General features: G+C 36.4%; 1 long non-coding RNA gene across 1 annotated transcript; it reads left to right on the top strand.

The window, feature by feature from the left end:
* Positions 1–19,976: 19,976 nt before the first annotated feature.
* LOC130435818 (uncharacterized) lies at positions 19,977–23,931 on the top strand. Its single transcript, XR_008908862.1, has 3 exons — positions 19,977–20,006; positions 20,875–20,907; positions 22,813–23,931. It is a non-coding gene; the product is annotated as an uncharacterized LOC130435818 (long non-coding RNA).
* Positions 23,932–25,076: the final 1,145 nt, after the last annotated feature.

The raw sequence follows: 25,076 nt of genomic DNA, 5'->3' as shown, positions 1-25,076 counted from the left end.
CTGTTAAATTAACGCAGAAAAGTTTTTTATTTGATCCAACAATGTGCTAAAATTACCCAGCATTTTGGGTTCAAATAATCCAGCAGATAATCCAACGGAGGGGTTAGGATCCGTTTTTGATCCAATGTTGAGTTGTTACACGCCTATATTTTTTTTCTGTATAAAAATAAAATTAAGTTGTCTTATTTGTATATTTATATATACTTCTTCTATATCTTACTTTGTGTTCAACAGAACAATGACATTTGTACAGATTTGGAACAACTCATTTTAGCACAGCAATTTTGAATTTATGGTTGAGTTATATTTTTATAGTATTTTTAGAATGAGCGAAATATAAACAGATAGTTCACCAAGAACTTGTATCTCTGTCATCATTTCCACAGCCTTATGCTATTATAAATCTGTTCAATTCCCTTACAATGTTATTCAAGATTTTGTTGCTCCCATAGAACCAAATGAACGGTGTTTAGGAGCTGTCCGGCTCTAAAATTTAGCAGAAAAGACCTTAAAACAGAAGTTCACTTATGTTCTTAAATTGCCTGCACTGACACCAACAAAAGGCATCAGATATCTCATAACGTGAATCAGGGCGGAGCTACGGGTGGGTCTTGGCTTGGACTGGCCCACCCAGTCCAAGCCAAGACATTTATTTTTAATATTATTTAATATTAATATTATAAATATTAATTCTAACTTTGAATTGTAGAAATTAAATAAAAACATTTGAATCGCTTGTTTATTAATAATAATATGCAAATATACATCCAGTTAGTCGAGTGCTAATGGCAGCATTCGTACACCAGCCCCAACTGATATTCTCACTCAGCCGGCTTCCGAATCAGTAAATCAAAATCCATCATAAACATGCCATATTTTGTTAAGGATGCAGACATTTTCATGATGTGCACACAGAGTTTACTTTCACATGAGACCTTTATAAAAATTGGAAACGCTTCCGACAGTCCAGAAACAAACATGAGTCCAGTACACCAGGCTAACTTTAGACGTATACAGAGAAAGCCGTGCACCGCAAAGCGGTGGGACCATCTTAAATCAACCGCACGGTGATGCCGTTTCATTTGTAGAGCAAAGTTTATTGAATTGCATTTGACACTACAGTGGGTCCATAAATTTGTCTTAAAAATGACTTTGGTTGAAAGCATGATGCAAATTATTCCGGCACACCCACCATTTTACAGGCCCACCTATCATCTACTTTCTGTCTCCGCCTCTGAGGTGAATATAAGCAAACATTAATGAGATCTTAAAGATTTAGCAAAGAAAACATAATTTGGGTTCATTCAAAAAGTTCATTAATTAATAATAAAAAATTCAGTCGCAAAGAATCAAATGCAAGGACAATTTTTATGATCCTTAGTAGTTTTGGGGCAGCCGAACGTTTTATGCAGAACCCCTGTTAGTTGTAGAGTCTTGGAAGCAAAAAGTCATTTTTAGGTGAACATTTTCTTCAGGCTGTACTGCTTTATAGGAATGGTAAGGCTTGATGGGTATGCGCTCTCTGTGGCCTGCTGAAATCCTTCTGCTGTATTCTAAAGACGATACTTGCACTCCGGTTTCGATGCAGTTCCGCTCAACCGGGCAGACCAGCACATTCCAAAGATGTGCACAAGACACACTCCCATGTGCACCATATACATGCATAATCTTAACCCAGCTAACAAGATGCATGCCTGCATAGCGCATCTCGGATTAGCCGAAACCGTGTAAATGACAGCGTAATCACGCACAACAATGTGTGTGTGTTTGTAAGCGCTCTCGGTCTTTGTCTAAAGACCTCTTGCAGGTCGGCTGCCCTCACACACACCCAGTTCTATCAATCACTGTGCATTCTGAAAATGATTTTACCATTCAGTAATAAAGCCCAGCGGACACATTCAGACTTGCATATAGAACAAGAGAAACCCAATGCTGCTCCGAAGGACATACTTGCTTTTCAGCAAGCTACTCTTTCACACCATTTGGAAAACGCAATGCCGAAATGGTTTACAATAAACGTGGTGCTCAGGGAAAGACCCGCAGGTAGAGTTACACTAAGCATTCAAGGACTTCACGCCAGCAGCGCATTTGGCGTTACGGACGAGCTGCGCAGGGAGACGGTTTTTAGGGCCCAAAGAAGCTGCTTTGAAATCTTAATTATGGCCTCATTTATCTAGAGTTGACATCGGAAAGAGATCTACGGTTGAATTAAACTTGTGATGTCTACACAGGATCCTAAAGCTTCGAGCTGGAGTGCACGTATCCCTCGCTGTGAAAGTGTTGGCAGGCGTCGGTAATCGCAGCTGCCGGCGATGTCACTCCGCACCCGGCGAATGTCGACGTGAGCTAATGGCCCTCGTGTTGCTTCATCACACGGTTAAGTGCTGCTCCAATTTAAGTGAGGCTAAAATGACTGCACAGGCTCTAATAAACCCATTCGGTACAGCTCGCTTCCCTGGAGAACACTGTGCGTATGTGTAGGCGAAAGGCGAAGTGCATGACCCAGGTGCAACCTTGAACCGTATTGCGGTTTGCCATAAGTCACTTGCAGGTGCACTTTGCTTGCCAGTGTATCTGGTTACTCCCTGGTGATTTGCATGAATAAGATGCTACTAATCCTCTATTACTTTATTAAATCCTTAATTAGTGATAGCTTTCCAGGAAACATCTTTCAACGGACGATTCAGGGACGTGTCCTGGCAAAACCATTACAGAATTTCCATGCAATCATTTTTTAAAATAGACGTTTTTAGATTCCATTTGGAGATTACTTAAGGGTAGGAAAAGGGGAATTAATGTGATCGTATTCTATTGTAATCATCAAATCTATAAGGTAGAAATCTTCTTCTTTAAGTATGTGTATTGCTGTCCTAACATGATGGTCAGCTTGCCTATACAGGCCGGTAGATTCAGCTTGAAGTCACCATTAAAGGAGCATTATGTAATAATTTTACTGTAATAAATCAAAACAATACCTTAATATCATTGTAGACATTTAGGAAAAATGCTAAGTTCATACATTGGTTTCTCAAAAAAACAACGCTATAGCCACTTGATTCACGCTGAATTGTGTGTTCCGTGCCGGAATGTCCCTTTATGTTTTGGTCACCCCGAACTGATGATTTTCCCACTAGTGTCATCGACAGCTCGGTTGCCAGTTGCCAGTTGATGACTATCATTGCATTTTGCGGCAAACAAACGATCTGGGTCAAATCAGGTTCCATCCTTTCTGGTACTTTTACGTTGCAAACTTAGAAAGGAACACTATATTATTGTACAAATTAGTAATATACAATTTAATTACGGTTATTTAAACGCTATCCTCTCTATGATGTTCTCAGCAAGACATATGAATGCGAGGTTATTTTGGCCGGCTTTCAACTTCCAATGATCCAGTCATCTTCAGAAGGATGTAATGAAGCCATCCCAACTTTAAGTGCCAAAGCACAATCATATTATCTTTAGTAACTATTGCTAAAATAGTTTCAAGTTTAGTATATTTATAAAGCATGATGACAACAGCCACAAGGGTGACCAAAGTGCTTTACAAAAAAAGACAGCATCATAAATTTAGGAAATCAAAAACTGCGACCATAAAGATAGAACACTGATGGGAAGTGCAATGGGCAAAATGAAATCCTAACAAGCCAGAGAAAACAAACTAATTTTTAATTAAGATTTAAGCAGGCTGGGGTCAATTCTGATCTCTACCGGCAAGTCGTCCAAAGGCAAGGCTCAATTACTGAGAAGGCACGGTCTCCTCTACGCTTGAGTTTAGAATGCGGAATTAAAAGAAGGTTCTGATCACAAGATGTAAGGCTTGTGGGGTCCAAAATGTAACCTTGCGCAAGGTCACGGGGGAGAGAAGCAGTGAAAGCGACAAATTCTCCTAGCCTGACCACATATCTCATATTGGATAAAAACGACTGGAACCACTTGAAAAAAGGGCCCGAGAGACCCAACCAAGATCAGGTCTGAACAGTGCATCATATACTGTATGTCGCACATGCTACGTAAAATTGTGGCCAATGTTTTTGCGATATAGAGTCCTGGGGTTTCTGCAATTTGGAAACCGTGTAGGAATACCAGGACACGATCTGCCGTTTTAAGAATTGTAATCTGATTGTTTTGCGTGAATGAACAGAGTTTAATACATCACTAAACGCTTGTGACGCTTGTGCATTTGTTTGTCTCTCTGTATGAGTACAAGAATACATTTACTCCATCTCCAGAGCTGATCTGAGAGTTTATTTTATAATAATTTTCATGTTAGAGAAAATATGTCGTCGACCACACACTTGCGACGACCTGTCAAAATAAAAGTCTGGTAAACTTGAAAATCCAGATTAAAAACACTGTATTGTTTTATAATATTTACTATAGTAAGTTGTTGTATTCTATCAGATAAAAAAATTGAATATAATTATTATAAATTTGTTATATTTTAAAATATTATCAGAAACACCATAGTATGAGAGTATTTCCTTCGTCCATTACCGGCCTATTTACTGTATGTAATAAACTACATATAAATATATGTATGTGTATATTTTTTGTAATATATCAGATTCTACAACTGTTTGTCCTGTGCTACAAAACTTTTAACCGCAAAAAAAGTTAACCTACAGCCCTGAGCAAGATTCTAGTCTATTGATTAAAGTAGAATGATTAATCGTGTCAAAAGCTGCAGATAAATCTAATAGAACGAGGACAACAGAGTCATCCGAGTCAGTAGCTAAAAAGATATAATTTAGCACTCTCAGAAGGGCAGATTCAGTACTGTTGGCAGCCTAAATTCCGATTGAAAGTGTTCAAACTGATTATTTACATAAAGAAAAGCCTGAAGTTGGGAAAACACGATCTTTTCCAGGACCTTGGAAATAAATTGTAAGACAGAAATAGCGATAATTATTTAAAACCAACGAGTAGATTGAAGGCATCTTGAGGAGAGCCAGTGTCAACTTTAAAATAATCCGGAACCACACCAGTGGAAAGACACTTAATAAAAATAGACACTAGGCCCGGTCCAAAAATATACCCCCAAAAAATGAAATAAACCCTTTTGGTAAATCTTGTCAGTGATGAATTTGGTAGAGGTTTGCATCTAAAGCAACTTAAAAGGAATTTAAGGTATCTCTTTATCATTATGTATGGCAATTAAACATTGCCATTATCAAGCCACTCACACCAAGAAAAACACAGTATCATAAGCCTTGAATGCATATAGAATGTGACAGAATAAACAAACAAACAAAAAAAGAAATGTCCAATATTGTAAAATAGCCTACATGTGTCGTGTATGTTTATTAAAATAAATTCTTGTCTTGTACTGTAGCGCAAATCCAATAATAAAGCGATACTTCCCCAAAATGAAAATTCTGTCATCTTATACTCGACCTTTTTCAAACCTGTATACATTTCTTTGTTTTGCTGAGCACACAGAAAGACATTTGGAAGAATGTTAGATCTCACCCAAAATGTTCTGCCATAGTAGGGAAAATGAATACTATGGGAGTCAATGGGGGGTGAGATTAGACAATCTTTCAGATATCTACCCGTGTATCCCTTTAAATTCGTGTAGCCGCATTGTGAACCTACTACCTGCAGTTTGTTCTTAAAATGGTCATGAAACAATGGGGAACAGCGTTTTTGGGTTGCCGCTTTTCTAAAAATATCTCATTTTTAAAAACTCAAGATCTTTGGGCAACATTTCCAAGTCAATTTTAAGGTGTATGTGATGTATATACGGTGAGGCAATGCTAATAAGCCCTGACAATCAATATTACAGTACTTTTAACATTTGAGGCTTAGTTATTTTGCAACTTTTAAAAAATTGTATGACAGAGATCAGTCACAAGGCGTGTGCGCAAGATTCTCATCCTTTTATCCACACAGCTTGACACAGATCCCTATCAATGGAATCAAGACATAAGTAATGTTCCTTCCCCTTTAAGCGGATACTGACAGCAGTTTGGCACCAGCTGGATGGGAGCAGGCGCTGGTGTCAGGGCTTGCCTTTGGGTGAGCCTGGTATTGTGGTATCAGGGCATCTGTAACACAGTGGAATTAAGCAAGCTGTCCGTCTCCCGAGCAGAATAGACCAACTATTCATTTGGAAAGAAAGAGGCACGGTGTGAGGTTAATCACTTAAAAATTGAAGATTACCTCTTGTTTTACTCCTGTCAGGTTCATCCCAAAGTCAACGGAGTCGGAATGCCATTAAAAAATAAACACCTATTAAATATGATGAAAATTTGACTGACATCTCATCATGATGGGTAATTATGATAAAAAATGTACAAATAATCAAATTATTTGCTGCATGTGGGAACGACAGACCTCAGAAATCCTGGTTAGGGTTCAAAAAGGTTATAAAAATGTATTTGAAAACAATCCAGAATTCACACTTTGCCAGATAATCAACAATAACCCAAAGACTTTATGGAGTTTTTATGTATTGCATTATTTCTTTTTGCAGAGGCTGTGGATCCGAAATAATATTAGTAACACCAATAATATGATAATCTAAATAAAATAAATAAATAATCTTTATCAGCTTTATCAGCGTGTTTGTAAAAGCAAAAGATACAGTTTAACATGCACATTCAAGCTCACTTTAGACTTACAATGCAATCAATTAGAAAAAGTAAATAAGTAAAAGAATATATGGAAGAAATATATCTAATACTCATATCTAATTAATTCAATTCAAGTTTATTTATATAGCGCTTTTCACAATGTGTATGGTTCCAAAGCAGCTTTTCAGGAGGAAAGAGGAAAAACAGAGGTACACAAAGGTAAAACACAGCACAGTTTATGGAAAAAGGATTCATCATAGAAATATTAAAGTTTTTAAGATGCACCATGGAAGTGAGCGATTTTGCATCATGCAAATGACGTTACAAGATCGCTTATATACAAACGTGCACAGCAAAATCGCCAGTGTTAAAATAGGTCAAATGAAAACTCACAGTATATATAAAATACATATAATAAAGGTTAATTTGACTTTTTCTAACAGTAATGAATTTGCTGTGTCGGGATTGACTATGAAATGTAAACATACATATAGATTTAGTGTATGCATACACATTTAACTAATTAAAGAAAACGTATAGAAAATTGGAAAAAGTATATGTATAACTACAGTGGATCAGAGCAATAGACAAACAGCGCTGTTCATTGTGTCACTCATAACATTATTTAGAAGACGATATAAATTGCATCTTGCACATAAATATACTTGTCTGATATTGTTTTTCCTTTTTTATTTTGTTTGGCGAAATGTAAGGTATAACCCACACCTGGGAGGAAAAAATACTTCAGGAAAATAACACTATAAAAACAACTCGAAATTTTAGAGCTAATAATTGCATTTAAATTGTTCCCTTTAGTTAAGGTTCTATAACTTTATGATTTAACTTTTGAGTTGAAAGAACTGAAATTTAATGTGGGTTCCGACCTTATTTCTCTGGTAGGCGGTTTGATCTCTCTCAGTCACGCATGTCACTTATATCAAGTGTCAGATTGTCATATACTATTAAAACCTTGTCCTATGATTGTTACCAGACAACTTCCAAGTACTATAACTCTTTTTACATCCCTTTGGCACTTTCTGACTATTCATGTTGGACCCTGCATGTAGCACACCAAAGCACGACCAAAGCAAAGAGTTATGATACTCAATAAGGAAACCAAAATTATTCACATTTCAAATGTTATAGAAAAACATTTCCAGGAACATTTATAAAAAGCAAGTAACCCTTCAAACCTTAAAGGTAAAACGAAATATTATTCCAAACTCTGCTAGAACTCTAGTCGATATGCATCAAAAAAATGTGTGCACGAAATAGCAACTTGGTTGTATCATGCTGAAAAAATGCCGGTGCTAAGCACTGCGTATCCAAACACCTCAGTGGGCAGATTGTGCAAGCATCTACCTCATTCGCTCGGAGGCAGCACAACACTATAAATTCTAAACAATTATAGGGCTGGATTAATGTTGGGTTGTTTATGGACTGAATGTGCATGTTGCTTCTCGATCTCCGCCTGTCATTCATGATATACAACGAGTATAGGTGTGAACAGGAACATGCAAATCAATTATCGAGCTAGCAGCAAAACACTTGCTTGTCGACACACAAACTAACAAACATGCCCACTTTGACATGCATACCTTGCATTTAAGAGATATTCTTAGAATGATTTAAGAGAAATCTGTCAAAAAATATATATATCAATACTTTTACTATTGTAGAGTCATGTGCAAAAACTTTCCATAAAACATTTTCTTGTTTCACCTTGATTTTTCCAAAAGGCAGATGTCGTTTCATTTTATGGAATCTGCAACATGACAATCTGTCATTGGGCATTAACTGTTTTCCATGTTTGCCGTATAGGGCCCAGAGGTGCTGGTGGCTCAGGAACTAACATGCATTTGTGTCTTCCTTCAAGTGGGTGAAAAGATGAGTTTTGTATTGAGAAGCGTCTCCATGCTGCAGAACCTTCAGCAACAATCGACGCTCCATTTGAGAGTAGAGCTTCGATCGGGCCCCAAAAAATGAAGCCCGACCCTACCCGAGCCCGTACCCCGTCCCGACCCGACACATTAACAGTAATTATGTGCCCAGATTATTGTGAGCCGTAATAGCTGACCCTTCCGCATACAATTCCGAGTTGTTTGAACTACAGAAATCTGTTAAGAATCATCTTAATGAATAATGCAACAAGGACGAAGCATGTAAACTGCGTTGTTTGTTTATTCATGATGGAATTGATCGCAAATGAATCCGAAAGATGAAACATAAAAAAACATAAAATATTATGAACAAAGAAAATTGCATACATACGACTTTCCTCCAAACTTGCTCAAAGTTCATTCTCCTGTTTTTAGTTTTTTCTTTATATCTCCATGTTGCACTTATGCTAGGCTACACAATACAGCAGAGCAGGCCCGTCATGATTGGAGTGGAGGAGACGCTTGGCTGCTGCGCATGACACATTTTGCATTGTGTAACTTTGTAGCCTAACTTGTGCAACTGTGTACACATTTGTTAGTTAGGCCTACTTTGATAAAATATATATATAGTAGGCTAATAAAGTAATCAAAAAAATATGCATATGCTTGTTTAAGGATAGTGGCGGGAAATATCGGGCCGACCCGGGTCAAGTTCGGGCTCGGGTAGAGAATCGAAGCTCTATAAGAGAGCTTGTTTACATGTTATTTGCGCTGAAGAGCAAGAGAACATTACAGATCTGTTTCTGGGAAACAACTTGTAATAATAACGCAATTATTTTATGACAGCCACAATTTAAACGCATGACGACATGACCAGAGGGTACGAGCCCCAGCAGTTTACCTGAAAGGAGTGCGCTTTGTTTGGAAACAGCTCATATCAAAACATCATTTTGCATTCGCATTACATAATTGTTCTTGGCAGAATTTTACTTCGCAAACTAGAAGGGAAGTTGTGCATTGTTGTAGTGTCTATTTTAAATACTGCAGATATAACTATGCCATACAAAACACGTGTCTTCTACGTTTTTCCCCTATAGGATAACTTTTAAGAAACATCTCAAATAGTGCATGCAGGCATCATTAAATACATTAAAACGTTGCGTTTACAAACCATGTTAGCAGAAATAGTTCATAAAATGTTGTATCAACGTTAAATTGGTTATTGTCAGGATTAGTGAAGCACATGCAACTGAGCTTCAGGCAGAACAAGCCCATCACGATTATTAATATTTGCAACATACGAATGAGAGAGCATTTATCTTCTTGTCTTAAAAGCCAGAAGAGAGATATATAGTTTACTAAAGGCAGTTTATGTAATGCCTTCTGGTTGTTAACTTTTGTTGATGGATTATCATTTGTTTCCTGACATAATGTGCCAAGGACTTTGCAAATAGTTTTATTTAATTAAAAAAATTAGTACATTTTTAGACCTTCAATATCAGAAGCCATTAATTTTGAACTCCTGCTAAACTCCGTCTTAAAATTCTGCCAAGTGCAAACGCAGAGCAGCCGTTAGCCCAGAGGGACAAGATCAACTAACAAGAAAGTGAAGAAAAGGAGACATTTATGAGCTTTTAAGCGGCTCCCCATCCTGCAAGGCTTATTTGTTGATAGACTTATTTTCTCTGAGTAATAGAAAGGAGGCCATCCTTCAAACCAACATTTCCATCCCTATATACTGTAACTGTACAGTATATATATGTGTGTATTTGGGCATGATGCCTAAGTTAGCCAGCAAGTCTCTTAATAAACATTTTGAACGTATTATATGATCAGACTAAGACCAGTAGCCTTTACAAGAGAAATGGATTAGAAAACAACATCAATCCTTTATGACGTGCTAATATATTTTTATTGAATATTATCAGATATAATATCTGATTTTCGCTCAATGGTTATTACAGCAAAAATAATTCACAGTAGCAAAATTACCACAGTTAATATATTTCTATAATGCTATCAGTCAATCTTATCTTTAAATAAGTGTATTTTGTGTTTCTCCTTATTTTTGGAGAAACAAACAAATCACACTTAAAATGTAAGTGTTAGGACTAGAAAGAGAGATTTTGTAACCATTGTGGCTCTTAAGGCAAAACTTTTAAACGGTGACAAATTATTTACAATCATATTTAGAATGAAAACACGTGGATAATCAAGTTTTTTCGTATCAATGTTATTGCCAGTACAGATATTGTAAAACCCTGTCACGATCTATTCTGTGTTTCTCTGTTATTTTGGACTTTTGTTATTTCCTGTTGTGTAGCATGTTTTGTAGTCCTTTGTAGTTTTTCTTGTTAATTAGTTTCCCCAGGGGTTTCTTGTTTCCTATGTTAACCTAGTGTATTTAAACCCCAGTGTTTCCTTTGTTTGTTGTCGGTCTTTGTTTTATGCTTCGTTCAGCCTGTGGATTACCTTCGTTTGTTTTTGTCATTTATTATTTAATTAAATGTTTACTGCACGTGGATCTGCTTCTTGCCTGGATTATTATTGTAACACACCCCTATATATCAGTAGATATATGTTGAGTTTGGGGGGACACAGCTTACACTGTATTCATAAACATACATAGAACAATAAATTAAGCAGATTTAAAGGAATAATTCACACCAAAAATGGTCCCCATTAACTTTCCATAGTAGGAGTAAAAATGACTCTGGTCATGTCAAAAGGGAGAATTTTCCTTTGAGTTAAATAAAACTAGTACAACACCCTTCAACAGGCAAAGAAAATGTTTCACAACTGTCTCAGCTCGCTTGGTTATGTGCACGAAATAATGTGACTGTGAAAAAACCCCAACAATGTGATGTTTTGTCATGCAACACCACGACTTGTAGTAAAAATAGCTTGTTACTGGAAGGGCTTAAGTATATTTTGGTTACCGTCACGCTAAAAAATGTAGTTGTGTTAGTAGCGTTGCTACTTTTAGTTCATACTTTCCAATATGTCATAGACATGAGCTGCCAGGCCGAGAGTTACGGTATCACCAAAATCAAAATGGAAATGCAGAAGTAAAAATGGAAATGCAGCTAGGTGACATGAAATCATAATTCAACTTCGAGCGCAGCATGCGGGATGCAGTTGGTCGGGGGTGCGGTAGACTTGGAAGAGAGCCAGAGGAACCTGGCACGTGTCCAACAAAGACAATGTACAGTAATAGATTGCAGGTTGTAGCACAAATATTTTTCCTCTTGTTAAGGAGGTGAATCATAACAGTACGATGTGAACATGTACTTTGCGTGGTTCTTATTTTGTCTGTCCAATATAAAAGATTGTTACAAGATTAATGATGATCAATAGTCAATCGCACACCGTGGGAGCATCTGACAACGTTTACATAAGCTATAATGACATTTAAGCTACGTTTTTATGCAAACACGTTAAACACTCAGCGTGAGTCACTGTGTTGACGTGAAACCGTTTAGAGAGTAACCAGGTGTGTATTCGCTTACAAATACACTCGCCCACCCACCTTAAGAAAGGCCCGTTTATACCGTATGGCCACTGAAACCGCTGCACCTAATTCTGCTTGTGATAAATTACACATTAAGCCGGAAAGCAAAGAGCTTCAAAGGGGAATCAAAACAAAGCAAACCTGCCACGATCAATTATGGCAGTAACGATTATGGGCCGCATAGTTTGGCATGATGGATTTGATACTTTATCTCACAAGCATGCGTATGCACACAAGCGTGTTGAAAGATGCACAACAACACCCCTGAAAGTATAAAACATTCAGAGTTTCACACACATACACAGACCCACTTTCACATACACACACATTTGGTTAAAACAAACCTTGGTTGCGGCTCTATGCGCTAACTGCTAAAATATGTAGATACTGATTGATGAGCTGAGCTTGATTTCAGATTTATTATTATTAAAGTGTTAAATGATTCAGATTGTGAAATGTATGAACGTATTGTACAGAATTTCCAACACACCCAGAAAGAGAGAAACAAGGTGAGCTCCTATTCAGTCAATGAAAATTATTATTTGATTTGCTGACTAACTTTATATAAATTCTGCTTATATAAACAATTTAGTTTGAAGGGAGAAAATTTCAGAATAATAAAATAACATTTAACAAATCATGAAATATTGATCGTTTGTTGGTATATATGTTGTTGTTTGTTTGCGAAAGATAGTTTGGAGCAACTAAAGACCTATGGCCAATTCCAGCGTAACGGATGTGAAATTTTGAGCTTGACTGATCATTTCTGAATTCTATATCTTTTCTACAATATCAAAAAAAGCATGAAAAAAATGTATGCTTATTTAAGTTTAGATAAACTAAACTTGGCTCTGTACACTGTAGTAGGCTTTGTCAGACATGTTTTTATTGCTCTTATGCTTTTTGTTGTCCTATTGTTTGACCCAACTGCTTCCATTGTTTACCCAACTTGTAAGTCACTTAGGATAAAAGCGTCTGCAAAATGACTAAATGTTAATGTAATGTAAATGCAAAATCTGTCAATTCTTAGAGAAATTATTTATTAACACTATATTAAATCATCAGTTTTTTTTTTTACAGAACCCCTGATGATAGTGCCCAGTCATTAGAAATATAAAAGTATAAGTATTAGTTTTCTATTTAAAAAATATGTATTATGAATGTGACAACAATTTTGAAAGAAAGCATACTTTGTAGGATTTTTGTGAATTAAAATGCCCAAAGCAGAAGCAAAAATTAACAAACAGATGGAGAAGGATGATTCTTTACAGGGCATAAAATAGTTATTATATTTTAATTTCCATGTTCCTGTTTTTGAGGAGTGTGGACCATTATAAATGTGACATTAATGTTTTCTTACCTGAATATGGAAAATCCTGCTTTAAATTTTTATTTTTTAAATACTTAACACCAAATATTGACATCAGGGCCCAGTTGCATAAACGCATCCACTAAATTAAGACTGCTGCTGCGTCCAAAATCACGTACTGTGACAGTATGTACAGAATTGGAATAAGTACCTACTGATCGGCCATTAAAACAGTATAGTATAGTATGAATACATTTAAAACATACTGCGTCAGCCATGTTTTATTTGACCCATATGCTCTTTGACCTATGACGTCTTAACAACAACCTATACTTGAGTGTTGATATAAACATAATTTAGTCACTAGAAATTCATTAATTGGCACTTTCATAAAAAACGTCCACCTTAATTTTATTATTCCTCTATATTTATTTGATTTACTTTTGAAATTTGACCGTTGCTCAGCTCCCGTGGTATCATGGAATAAAGAAGGGTCAATCCAATCCACAGTCACGAATCTCGGTAGTAGATGATCCAGGGAATTTCTCGCTTACTAATTTTTGCATACGGAGGTTTCGGACATACTATTCATGACTCATACTCATTTTCGCCTACAATATAGTATGGAAGTAGGGGACGCAGCGCACATTTTAACAAATAAAGCCCTATTCGCATGGGATTAGTATTATGGGGACCTCGTGTGATTTATAAATTACCTCCCCACACCTGTATTTCATGTGGCGCACGGGATAAGTGAAGGTTATGATTTTACTCAAATTTACCGATTTATTTCCCGGATGTGATGGCAAGGCTTTGAGTATAGTTTATATTGCCTAGTTGTATGGTGTTTTATGATATATGACCGTACCAGTCAGCATTTGAGACCCGCGAACCGGACAGAAGATCACCGCGATCGCGGTTCTCAAATGTTACGAGAGTTTCCATAAATAAACAAACTGGAGTCTCCCGGCCAAAATGACAGTGTTGGCAGATATGGATATGATCCAGCACGCGAACTAATATAAACACTTCAAAACAGCCTCCATTATTTGCAAACGGTGGATAAATATGAGCCCGCCAAATCACAGAGATGCCGATTCGCACGGTCCTAATATGATCACAGGACCTCGGTGTTCGTCAAAATATGGTAGGTAATTTGTGGGAAAATTTTTACTTTACAAATGACAGACATGGCCGATTTGCACGGGATTAAGATCACAGATAATCTCTGCAATTATTACAAATGACTAGAGGTCCCCAGGTAATACTAATCCCGTGCGAATAGGGTTTAAGTATCACTGACTAGCAATTAGTTCGGGCTAATCGGTCTTTCCTTTTACTTTCCAATAAACCCAATCGATCTTTTTATATATTCCTGATTTAAAGAAGTTATGACCAGTCTTTGAAGAAAAAAATAGATAACAACTTCTAAAACTGGTCTAAGCAGTTAATGCAACGGCCCCAGATCTGTCAGCACGATAAAAACCTTTGAGGAAAAACTTGTTTATTATCTTAAGGTGGACGTATATTAATTGCCCAAATATTTTAAAGTCATGTAAACCATTGTTTCGTTTGGGCAACGTTCCTAAATTTTCCAATTTCAAGAAACTGGAGTCTTAATATCTGGTACATTGAGTTAGAAATGCTGAAAACTTGCTTTAAATAAGCAGCAATGGAAATAATTGGTTAAATCCCCAACATATAATAAACGTGTCTGCCAGCAGAAAAAAGAAACAACCTCGTGCCAATTTAATAAAGCTAAGCCTGTCACTGGTCGAAAGTGAATGGAGGTTAATTCGCTCCAGTATGTGACAAAATGGTCTGGGTTACTCTGGAAACCAACGGATGACAAGTACAAACAGATAATAAAAATCCCAGGTTAGAGTTAACAGTGTTTACTGCCAGGTAGAATCATATTACATACATGAAACGTGAAAACCATGTTTGTGAGATATGCAGTGTGGCTTGTGGATAACAGAGTACAGGCCAATGTGTTAAATGACTCTCTGATTCATACACACAACATTCGGGCAAAACGCTATCATTTATGAAGCAGATCGTAAAGAGAATGAATAGTTCATAGTGAAGCGTACAGAAAATGCCTGGAAATGACACATCACTTGAGTAATTGCATTAAGCCACTTCTTTCATTGAGGTAAAAATAATGTTTGCCTTTCAATTACACATTAATAGGCATGACAGATCATCCCAGAACTCCCATTCGTGTTTTTCTTGGATTAAAACCATTAGTATTTCGTGTTTGAACCGGCTTCATATGTGATTGTTATGGAAAAACTAAGGGACTAAACTATTAACTTGTTCATTACAAGACATTTAAACAGTTCAGCTGCCTCACAGCGGTATATAAGCCAAGACTTAAACATTAGAGAAGTTAAAAAGCTGGAAAACCAAATGAGGTGGAACAGTTGGGAAATGTACATTTATTGTCTTTTGTGCCAAATCGGCGACAAAGGGAATATTATGATTTTGAACATTCTGTATTTCGGATCAGCTAGAATGCTTAAACTTTGCCTTGTGTACATCAAAATATTGAAAATTAACATTCATGAGCACAAAAACGATGACGTTTATTTCTAAATGAATAATAATAATTGATTCACACAAAGTTATTGAAGTTTACTTTTAATAAATATGCTATTTTAGATTTGAATTGCTTGTTACAAGAGATACATGCTTTACACAGCTTTAATATCATGTAATGATTTATGAATTCACAGATGATATTTTATCATATACTTCATCTCTAAATGAGGTATTATAAGAATGAGTGTCATATGTCACACACTGACAACTGATGTCAAACCATATAATGTTCAATCTCTCTTTTTCATGTTCATCTATGAAAATAAGTATAATATAAAATGTATATTTAAAAAAAATGCTGTGATCGTTATATGATTATAAACTGTCTGAGATAAAACAAGTCAGATTTCTGCTTCGCTGCAGTGACCCTAGGTTTAAAATCTCTCTCTTTCATATTGTATCTATATGTCTTGCCTCATCATCTCTCTCTATTTCTCTCTCTCAGAACATGGCACAGAACTGTTGTGACCTAATAGCAGTGAAACGCCAAATTAAAGTTATGGACAACAATTCTATGTAGCTTTGAGCCCGTGGCCCTCAATGGATCATTGTTATGGGGCAATGAGGTCATAGAACCAGCTGACTGTTAGTCTCTTAATTGAGAAGAAAATTATTCATTTACGTTTATGTCGCATTATGTCATATCTATTTGTTATCTTAAGGTTTGTTATGTCATCAGTTCAGATGACAGTCAAATAATCTCATTTGTTGAATTTTTCGATTCTGGATACAGCTTCTTAAGCAGATAAAGAGAATTTTGTGAACATCCAAAAATGTACTACTGCTACAGCTCCTCTAGAAGACTTAAGAATGAAACTAGAACTGAAGATACCACAAACGTATTTTTAAATTCAGTAATTGCTAAATAGCACCTTTGTGGGCATAAAAGAATGTGGAAAGGGTAAAATTATCCAAGATTGATAAAGATATTAAGCAAATTTATGTTCATTTAAAAGGTAGTAAGTAAATTACAGAGACTTGGTAAATTACCATGATAGCAGAGCAGTGCCGCTGCACAAACAACAAAATTGCTGTGCCTGCAGATACACTGCAATCAGCAGAAAACATATTACCAAAATAATATACCTGGAATTGCTGGAGTACATAATTATACAATTTCTTTCACAACACCCTTCCTTTTTAAGAGGTGAAACAAATCATTTCTCTCTTTTTTGACATTTGTTGCTAAGGAAATCTCAAATGAACTACTTTGGTTTGCTGCCCAGCCCAGGAACGAGATACGCGTGTAACATATTTTGCATAGACTCTTGTCATGTGGCAGGTATTAATTAGCCGTGAAGACAGTAAATCAGTTATGTTTTGTTTTGTTATGCTCTTCTTCTCGGCTGTGACAGCTTTCATAAGACTATGTATCATTACATCATTTCTCTGAAACTGTTTTTTACAGTTGAAATGCTTTCAATATAATTTCTGTGTAAGCAGTCTATTCATTACATTATTATTTCTGTCTGCATGTTTTTGTAAATAAAGTTGTTCTATTTTGAATTCAGTTTGATTTGTATAATGCATCATTGAGATCTAACATTAATTGAATCTCATATTTGCCAAAACAATTTCTGACAACATCAAATTTATTTGACAGTTTAAAAACTGTACAAGTGGCAATGACTGCATACAAATATAATTGTTCACTGTGGTATTACTTCACAATATGGTTCAAGGTTCAGGTTTGTAATACCTGTAGTTAACCACATTTGTTTACACGATACGAAAATGCTTTACTTGTTTAACAATCGTATATAAGTAAATTACAACATTTATTTACACATTTCTAAATCAATAATCTGTTAACATTAGGCGATGTAAACTAACATAAGCAAATAACTGTAGTTGTATTTTTTTGTATTTACTAACAATAATACAGATTTCTGTAAAAATATGTTGCTCATGGTTGTTTATGTTAACTATAATGCATTAAAGGGATAGTTCCTCCAAAATCATTTACTCGTTACTCTACTTGTTTCAAACCTGTAAAAATGTATTTGTTTCATTGAACAAAGAGAAAGATATTTGTAACAATGTTAGCAATTTTCAATTCCGGGACATCATCCACTACCATAGTAGGAAATAAAGGTAGTATTTTTTTGTTCTGTTGAACACATAGTGATATCCTTTGAATAATTTACGAAAACAAAGAGTTCTCAGCACCTTTGACTACCATTTAATTCTTCATATGGTAGGCAATGATGTCCGGGAACTAAAAATTACTAACATTCTTCAGAAAGTTTGTTGTAACGTGTTAGCAAAGGCATTCAAACAACTTCTAAATATACAGTGGATTAGCAATCCAGAATCTTTTTTTATTGTATTTGGTCAAAATAATAAAAGTTAAAAAGGCTAAAACATTCAGCACAAAAGTAGTCCATGCCCTTGAGGTTAAACTGCCGTCTTATAAAGCGAATACTTTGGTCTGGGAAAGAAACTGAACTACTGAACTGAGCTATTATCGCCTACTCGATTGAATAACAATAGCATTATAAAGGCCCATGCATTTAGAAGGGCAGATCCTTTGAAGTGCAAGTTCTGGAGGGAGATGAACAATAGTTTTTCGTAAATATAGCTGTTTAAATCATACATAATGTATGCAATAATAAAAACAACATAATTTTTCCCTTATCTGAGACAACAATGAACTTTAAAGTTACTTTAAAGAGTACAAGTAAGGGATAATGTACAGGTAGCCGGTTGTTATCGCAGAAATAAGCCCTGACAGGGTGATCAGGACCCGACGAGAAGCGGTCATGTATCACACTGAAGGGGCTTATTTCGAAATAACAACCGGCTGCTTGTACATTATCCCGCTTATTACCCGGCTACTAGCCACATGAGAAAAAAACTGGACATGAAATGTGAATTTTAAAGAGTAGGTAGCATGAGATCATGAAAATGACATTTCATGCAGTCTGTTATGTTGCCGTGTTTGAAAGTAAGCATTCTGCCAAGTTGTTAGTCCGAAGGTAAATAAATAACAAAGTTATTTGCTTGTAAAAATGGGAGTCGACTCTGAATCACACAAACGAGACGTGGACTAGTACACCCGCGTATCTACGTCACTATACATAGTCCCCGCCTACGTTTTGCTGAGACTGACGCGAAAATACTCCCCCAAATACTGTCGCTCGTTCGTGATGCGTGTGTATCATGTCTAGAGTCTGTGTTCTACGGTGTGAAACTAAGTCCGTCTTATTTCAACTACCAAAGGAAGGACGTCTGAGGGAAAAATGGTTACAATTCATTTTTCAAACGATACCAAATGAGTATAACCCCAGGTTTAACTGTGCACGCGTCATTTCACCGAAGATTGGTTTAATAATCTTGGCGCGTTCACTGCAGTGTATGTGAAACGACTATCCTTGAAAGATGGAAAAACCAACTCTATTTGGACCTGTTAGCTCCACCGAATCATAACCTGTAAGTGAGACATTTCGTTTTTGTCTTAACTTCAAGAAATATTTTTGTACCTTATGTCTGTGTTATGCATATAACGCTAACATTAGCATGTAGCGTTATTTCTGGGGTGTTACAGTTTGTTTATCTGGCTATTAACTTTGCATTTTGACACATTTGCCGCACTTGCACATAGATATATTTTGGTTTCATATATATAATTTCTCATGACGTCGACTTTCTAAAATGCTCTGTGTACCATGACAACGCACAGTAAATAGTATTACTTACGTATTGACAATATTTTAAGAATATTTTTTTTTTATTCCATTGATGAGCAAAAGCACAACATGCATGTCGTCACAATGGGAGTTTTTATGACAAGAGTTGTCACTTGCCACTGACAAACGTCCTGCTCCAGTCGTGGTGGAGTTTGTGGTGGATTAGCGTCTTCTGATGCTTCCTCGTCAGACTCGGGCTCAAATTGGTACGGTAAAATCGCTGCCATCTCTAGCTACACATATAATATACATGACATCCAACCACATGTAAACCATAATCCTGTAATGATGGCAAGCGTTCCATTTGCGACAAATGATGAACGCGTTTGACCAATAACAACAGACTACACCATCTGACCAATCACATGACACAAGGTTACCGGGTAGACGGATCAGTCGCGGAACGAATCATTTGAGAGTCAGTCAAGAAGTAAGGTACGAATAACTGCCTATTATAACGACATTATAGTGTTTAAACACATTGTATGTACATAAACTTGTTGTTGGACGCTCCTTAAACCAAAGTAGGGCCTGAAAACCATATGCTAAGTACTAATTAGGACTTTTTACCGAATGCAGACCTTCCGTAAGGAAAAGCCGTTTAGAAACTGCATTCAAATGTCATGAACAGGCAATTTGGTACAATCATTTGCAAATGTAATGTATTATTTGTTATTAATATATATTTATAATTCATATGTCAAAAAAAACCTGTCAAAATGATTTGCTTCATCGGGGTCAGTGTGTTATTTGCTATGAGAGGTTGTTATTTGGGAACAACAAACCTGTAAATGTCGAGAGTGGCCAATCAGAATCAAGCATCGTGTTATAAGAAGCGTTTTGGAACGCGACCTATCGCGTGAGCACACTGACTGCCTGTGGCTGTGGATTGACGATTATAACATTGTAAATAACATTACGTTTCTTGGACAGACCGATCAAATCGCTTTACAAGACGTCATCCGTTCTAAGGAGATGGAATTCGAATGTGTAGCAGCGTTTAAGCACAACATTCTTTAAGTCTCTCCACTTCTTTGAAATGTTAAGGCGGGCCAGGTAAAGATGATTGGCGGGCCGCCAGTTGACTAGCCCTTCTGTAGACTCAACAGTAGGGGATTTCCGTTTTTTAAGGGATAGTTGACCCTAAATTAAAATTCGCTCATGAATTATGCACCTTCTAGAAGTTCAACCGAACAAAGAAATGTATACATGTTTGAAACCACTTGAAGGGGGGTAATACATGACAGAATTTTCATTTTTGGGTGGAGTATTTCTTTAATAATATTGAACCTTTGGTTTTCAGAGTGGATAAACCTGATCCCCCCACACACCCTTGGTTTGTACCTTGCATACATGAATAGATGCACAGTTAAGTGTCTAACACATCTCACCCTATTGGAATTTTTAACATGCTGTCTGTTAGTATTGCTCCTTTGATGTAAGATCACCCCCTGCTGTTTAAATGTGATTTCAAAATGTGTTGTTTGTAACTAAAGGTTTGGTAAAATTGGACAGATCTAACTACTTTGGTTTTGAGTTGTTTTTACTCAACCATGGGTTGAGGCATCCCTGCATTTTGGGTCGAAGCAACCCAGCGTATGTTAATTTAGAATCCAGCGGGCACATTTGTTTATATTTTAGCGATCCATCTGTTAAAAACAACGCAGCATTTTTTTGAGTAAAGGTTTGGGCATTGTGACATTTTTTTGTCAACTGTAATGAAGATTCTTTCCTTTATATAGTTACAGTAACCCATAGGGATGTAACAATATTATTGATATCGCGTTATCACAATAGCAAAATTGTCTCAATATTATCATGGTCACATTACTGTTTGAAACGATAGGTCTTCCGGGCATAACATAGAGATAATATTAGATGTTATCTTAGGCAGTTATTTTGTTTTATAAAAGGGATTTTTAGGTCATCTGACCCATCTCATACTATAATTCAAACCTCTAAGCAACAGTTATGAGTAAAGAAAAGGGGATTCCTATGGCACATTTCCAAGTCATCAGTTGTCATTTTAAAAAATAGCAATAAATACCGTATCGTGGACTTTATACCGAAGTATAACCGTACATCGAGATTTTGATATTGAGGCAATTCCAGGGCTATGGACGTTTCATTTTGCGTTATGGACATGTCATAAAAATGCTCAGAGAATTATTTTGTTGTGATTATGTTGAACCATCTGTTTATATTTAAATGAACCCTTGTTGATAGAGTCTAAACATCCAAAAATGTCAGTCTATGAAAAAAAATCTTAAAAAAAGGGAAATAAACATGGATGTTACAAAAAAGGACACCTTTTTTGGGAGACAATAAACTTTGTAGGATTTCTGTAAAATAAAATGCACAATTCTGAAGCAATAATACCCAATGAATGGAGAAGGGATCTACTTTATGATAAATAAGTTACTATATTAATTTTCATGTGTCCATTATTACATTTCATGTTTAGTGTTATGGATGTGAAAATGGCTCTGACCTGACTATGAAAAAATGCACTAAAAATAAAACAAATGCTTTGGAAATTTGAAGAGAGATCCCACATGGGTATTTGAACCACCAAATGTTCAAAACTTTGTTGTTACCATATTAGAAACCGCTTGTAAAAACTATTTTTTGTGGTAAGGTTGACATTTTCAAAGAATTGCCCATTGTTACATCCCTAGTATCCCAATAATCAATGCCAATAGAAAATAATTTAGGTATTTTTATAATAAATGTGAATGTTTAGGATTTGACTTACTTACTGAATAAGCTTTCTTTAAACCCTAATCCACCTACACAGTATACAAACTGTATTATTAAAGTGCAACAGCAGTATGTTAGCTTTTTCATAATAATAACAATAACAGTGGGTAATTAATTCTATATATGAAAATAACAAGTATTAATGAGTCAACACAATTATGAATTTATTATTAATAATTAAAAAGCATTACATTCAAGAATACTAAATTACAATAAATATTTTTTTTCTACACACACTGTATATAAATGATGAAATACTATGACTGTTGTCTTCTCTTGTCAGGGACAGGTTTTTCCATCTGCTCTTATGTTTCAGACTCAAGTAGTAGACAAAACAGTGAGCGGGTCATGCTTTAATGTAAAACAAACTCCGCTCTGGTATCTGTGTGTGTGTGTCTGTGCTGTTGCCAGACACTTCCACTGCTGTAAAGATCCCCTGTGATCAGTATATCTGTGTTCTCTCTCACCCCTTCATCTGTAGAATGTGCCTCTCTCGCTCTCCAAGCAACGGAGAAGAGGGGACAGTCGTTGCCGCTGGCAGGACTCACACCGCAGCTCTCCTAAATCTCGTCCCTTGTCGGTGGCAGGCTCCGTCGCCGTGGCGTCGCGTGACATTCTTTCCCACAGGCAGGCACATAGTTGCAGACTCTCCTCATGCGCGAAGGCCTGGGACCCACCAACAGGCGCGGGTCACTTCAAAGCGGGGCGAACTCACAGCTGCAGCCTGTCGGTCCTGTTGCCCTGCTCCAGTTTGTAATCAATATTAAAGGATTGACCCTGAAGGCATCTCTGCTGCTGTTCACACATCACCGTCCTCAGGGGACCGCAGAAGCTCTCCTCTTAAGACAAATTTGGTTGCCTTGCACCTCGAGTGCCCAGGGAATAGCGTGAAGATGCGCAGAGCATACTGAACCTCCACATATTCACTACAGTGTGATCTTCAGATTTTTCAGATTTTCCAACATACAAAGTGTGCTTAAACATATATTATTGTAGAAGGCAGCTAGCAGCAAAGATTGTTAGCTTTTCTCTGATAAAAAAACTATTTGAAGATCATATTCGCAACCTAAAAATGATTGTGAATTACGCTAAGGTAGCTGCCAGAAACATTCAACGACATGCCACAGATAAATGTCTGAGAATAAACAACGTTTTGCTCCAGGCATTTCCATTTAGACTTGGATAAACTGACTGGGCTGCTAACCACCTGGATTAGCATTCGTGTTGTTGCTGTAGGCGGCACTGTAAATTTGTCAATACTCTTATTCTCAGCGAATCTGCCACAACAAGACTGAGTCATTCATAACAACCGTGTTTTGATTACAGAACTGTGCTTTTTGAATAACAGTCATTAGCAACGCTGTACTCCTGTCAAACCCATCAACAAATTAGCCAGCTGGCAAATTTAATATCTAGGATCCTATTGGATATAAGCTACAGGCTATAGTTTATTTCCTTTTCTTATTAGAGTCAAATGTATTGAAGTGATGTAACATCCTAGTCACTAAAACAACAGCGGGTGCTAGATGACAGCTGTCCGGCGAGGGAAGGTGTGCCATTCTCTTTTCCAGGTGTTCAGCAGTAGTTATTCTGTGCAGAACATTTGATAACCATTCATTAAACATTCCGTTATCCGCAGGGAATGCGAGTCTGCGTTGTGATTTCCTCCCATGCTTTTGTTCACAAACAGATAATAAGTAACTGGTTTTAGACCGCACTTTTTCGTAGAGGTGGCTCAACGCTCTGCTAATGATGCTATGGAGCAATGAGTCATTTGACCGTTTTTAAGTCATAAACTGATGTAAGTATGTGGATAGAGAGATTTAAAAAGATGAGAAATTAAAAAAGATGTTATATGCTTAAGTAACTGGGACACTGGACCATAAAACCAGTCATTATTAGCAGGGGTATATTTGTAGCAATAGCGGACAATAGATTGTAAAGGTGTCAAATTTTTTTTTGCCACAAATCATAATCATAATATTTAGTAAAATTAGTAAAATCTTGATCAAAAATGGCAGGAAACACCAGAGCTCGCTGGTGTCCGCTCTTTGGGAATTACCCACTAAAGTTTCTTCTCAGCAATGGCCTCCTATTCTGTTGGACAACTTTAAAGGTCATTTTTTTCAATATCTTGATCTTTTTGGACCCTCAGATTCCCGATTTTCACATAGTTACATCTCAGCCAAATATTGTCCAATTGTTCGCTTACTGGAAATCATGTGACCAATTTTTTATCTTTCTAATCAAAATGGCACAAGCCAGCTCAATAAATGTCATGAAAAGCAATGTTTGTTATATTTTACAACATCGCTAAACAAGAAGGCGACTTAATTTAGATAACATCTAAATTTAACATCCAACTACGTGTATAAAAGAATATAACCGCATATTCAAAGGTTTTTTTTTGTAATTAAACCCGTATTAAAATAATGAACTATTGAAAAATACTTTTAAAAATAGTCATATTGGTTTTTCCTGCTGTTGATAAATACATTGATAAACACAGATAAGAAATCATGTCAAGGGAAAATAAGTGAGCCAGGGTTCCAGAGAACACGATAAACTTACTATCTAACCTCTGTTTTGATTTTGTTGAATGTTTTTTGTATTTGACATGAACATGACAGTATCTCAAAAGTATTTGATTTTCCATAAATTGTTAAAACATGTTGACGTCGATGAAACAATGACTGTAGCATAATCTATACTCAGCTGTGTTGACTATACAAACTGTGGTTTGTG

Source organism: Triplophysa dalaica, chromosome 14, assembly GCF_015846415.1.
Source record: "Triplophysa dalaica isolate WHDGS20190420 chromosome 14, ASM1584641v1, whole genome shotgun sequence".
Classification (NCBI taxonomy): domain Eukaryota; kingdom Metazoa; phylum Chordata; class Actinopteri; order Cypriniformes; family Nemacheilidae; genus Triplophysa; species Triplophysa dalaica.
The sequence above is the reverse complement of the archived record's forward strand: the minus strand, read 5'-3'. Positions and strand labels throughout refer to the sequence as shown.